This window comes from Pinus tabuliformis, chromosome 1_1, assembly GCF_031772625.1.
Source record: "Pinus tabuliformis cultivar Carrire ecotype Pingquan chromosome 1_1, CPIR1, whole genome shotgun sequence".
NCBI classification, from domain to species: Eukaryota; Viridiplantae; Streptophyta; class Pinopsida; order Pinales; family Pinaceae; genus Pinus; species Pinus tabuliformis.
Window position 1 is genome coordinate 555,484,532 of NC_142297.1, and position 3,503 is coordinate 555,488,034.

Here is a 3,503-nt window from a genome sequence, read left to right on the forward strand (position 1 = left end):
GAGACAACCTCTCAAGGTCACCACATGGAAAACAAGATCTAACAAGTTCTCTGATATTGACGAAATCTCTGGTTATACCGACATTTGCAGCAAATTAGTTTGTTCCTCTATTTTCCACAACTCATGATTATTTCACTTTTCACTACTAAAGCGCTGCAATAGACCCAGTTCCTCTACTGTCCACTAGGTAATCTCTTATTGCCCTTGTTGTTACAAGAGAGCTACAAAGATCTATTTCATGTTGTCTTCTTATTTGGGCCTCAACCTTGTAGTTCATGAGCAATCATGACTGTGATCTCTTCGTTTTAGTGTTCCAGGCATTCAGTCCACACTCATGATTGTGAATAATCACTAATAGATTGGGTAGGTAGATGATCACTGTAGGTAGAATACTATCAGAATCTATTACTGCTTCAGTCTCTTCAACCACTGCAAATGCAATATTGAGACATCCAAACAAGTTCACAAGAACAAATTGATTTGTCTGCCAACTTTCCTTGAATACACCCATTTCAACATACAAAATCTGCAACAGGACATAATGCTCTTCCATTCTCCACTATGAAGTTTTCACAATCCTAACCCTAAACAATAGATTGCTCTATCAATCCATTATAGCCTAAGCTATGAGTGACCACATGTTTTCATTGTTCTAGTTTTAGGTCCTCATTGAACACTTTCCCACCCAGATGCTCACCAACTATGAGAGGTATTCCCACACCAACATCCCATGAATATGAGATGAGAAGGACTCACATGCATGTTGGTGAATATAATTAAAATATTTTCCCTTAGAAGGAGAAGGCCACTTTGGAAACTTTTTTAACTCGTTAAACTATAGCTCAACTTTGAAATGTGTGGAATTTTAATATTATTAGTCCAAGTTTGAGGGGGAATATAAGTAGGAATCAGTAACATGTCAGTAGTGTAGTTCTATGAGCTTCAACTCAATCCCAATAAATTCTAGTAATGGAATAGGTTTCTAACTAAAAAAGTTATGGTAATGGAAACATAACAACTTGTATTTGGATTCTTTTCACATTCATTACACTTTTTCCGTACGTTAAAAGAATTCTAAAAAGGAATAGCTATATGTGAATCATGAAAAGGAAAAGCTTAAAAAGAATCCTTAAAAGGAAAAGCTTTGTGCAAAATTACACAGGGATAAGTGTACAAAGGGATCACAACTGTAGCCTATATAATAGTGAAAAGAGAACCTAACCCCTCGACCAATAAAATATTAAAAGGTGTATTAAATATAACATAAAATATATAAAACTAGTGTATAAATCGATTATTGATTTTTTAATTATTTAATGGGTATAAAACTAGTGTATAAATCCCCTAACTATATGGATGCTACTCATATTTTCTTTAGCTACTTTAGCTAGAAACCAATTTAAGTGGAGTCCATTATGCTCTTGGAGTTTGCATATAATTTATTAATATTTCTTGATCTTGCACGTGGAGGAGAAAGTAAAGTTATCTACTAATGATTTTCAATGTCACTAAATTGACAAGAATCTATGCATGACATGCCATTAAGGCATCTAATATTGATTCACACATAATAGCTACTAATTATGCCAACTTTGCTGCCTCTGGGATACCATTCTTTAGAGTTAACTCTTTCATTCCCTGAAACTCACATGAAATTACATTTATAAAAAAAATGGGCAAACAACATATATATTTACTGGCATGTAATAACTAAATTAATTCCAAATGTAATCAGGATATACTCACATCCCAGACAATGTTCTACCAAAATTCATGTAAAGGACGATAAGAAAAAAAATGCTTATTAAATGAACGGAAACCTCAATACCAATGCCAAACAGCTCATAGGGAACATCAATACCAATGCCTTCAGCTATGCGAGGAAAATACCTTTGGAAAAATACAAGGAAAATACGTCAAATTGCAAGGAAAATACCTCTGGAAAATAAATCCTTTTTTGTCTTCCTTGAAACGTCTAGCTCATCTTCCAGTGCCTTTCGAAAATCAAAATGAAAGCCCCAAGATAAAAAACTAAAAATATTTGGCGCCAAAATGATTTTCGGCCTCTACACCAAAAACAATTCAGTGGTTTCAGCCGGCTTGTTTCCACTTTCAGCCAGCCTATTTCCATTTCGAGCCGGCCTAGCCCACTATTTCCTATTATTTTCTGCTTATCCGGTGCCCCTATATCCCACTTTTCCTATGAGTTAGGGTTGCTTAATATATATCTCATGCCACCCACCAATAAATGATTATGTGCTATGCTTATTAAATTAACCATAAAATCTAATGCTAAGAGATTTTTGAGTGCACAGTTTATGACTAAGAGTCAACTCCCTACAAGATTCAATAGGGAAGGGGGGAGCCACATCGTGGCTAGAGAGCCCTTTCAAATCCTCTTAAGGGGTATAACCATTGGGCCTACTACCCTGAATTCTCATCAGAGAAACCCTGTAAAGAACCACTTTGAATTTGGTTCAATAGTTGTCTCGTGCCTCTCAAAACTTAAGTGGAAATGAATTTGTATCAAACCCCCAGATGGGTATGTCGAACAAGCTTAAGGAGGCTCTTGAACCCTAAGTGGAAACGAATTTGTATCAAACTGTGTTTTTGTATTGATCATTATAACATCACTTTCTGAAAACTCTATGCCTTGTAATTTCAAAAAGCCAATCTCTTGCATATTTGAGGTCTATATTGCCCACATCTGCAAACAAAAATCTCAAATGAGTTTCAAGCTTACAACCCTTCATAAGCTATATACTCTCTACTAAATTTACTTGTCTTAAAACTACCTCGATTTGGATCTATGTAGTCAGTTTCAAAAACTAATTTGAATAGACATACAAGTAACATCAATCCTTTGCAATTCCCAATTCACCTTCTACTGTGAAAGTTTCTTAATACCCCACTTGCATGGCAAAAATTATGAATTTGGTAATATTTTAATACCTCACTTCCGTGGCGAAAATTATGAAATCGACAACAGTTGTAAATAATGTGGTTAATGTTTGGTGTCCAAATGACTCAGATAACATAAAAATTGCATAGCTTAGCATGAGGGAAAAGGTATAATCATCATATAAAGAAAAATATGAACGTGAGGTGCTTTATCACACTAGTTTGGTCTATCAGCCCATAGGTCCTTTATTTTACAAAAGCGCCAAATTTCTATTCCCCCATTCTACTTTGCCCTTAATTTTTCCAACCTTTGCTTTTCATGTTTAGTAAGGTGGGGTCTTATAATTTCTTAAAGACTTGTCTAAGATTGAAGTTATTGGAATATCAGTCCATTTCTTGAAGGGTACGAACACATCATTTGGTCATATATTACTTATTTCCTTTCTATTTCCTTAATCCTTAATCTAGCAAGTGATATCCCATCGAGTATCTAGTTTAACTATTGCGAAGCTCTAACTAGAAATGTTTATTTCGAAGAGAATAGACTTTACTCATTATGTTAAGTTTAAAAGACATCTTTAAAGTTTGTTTAGAGATGTTCG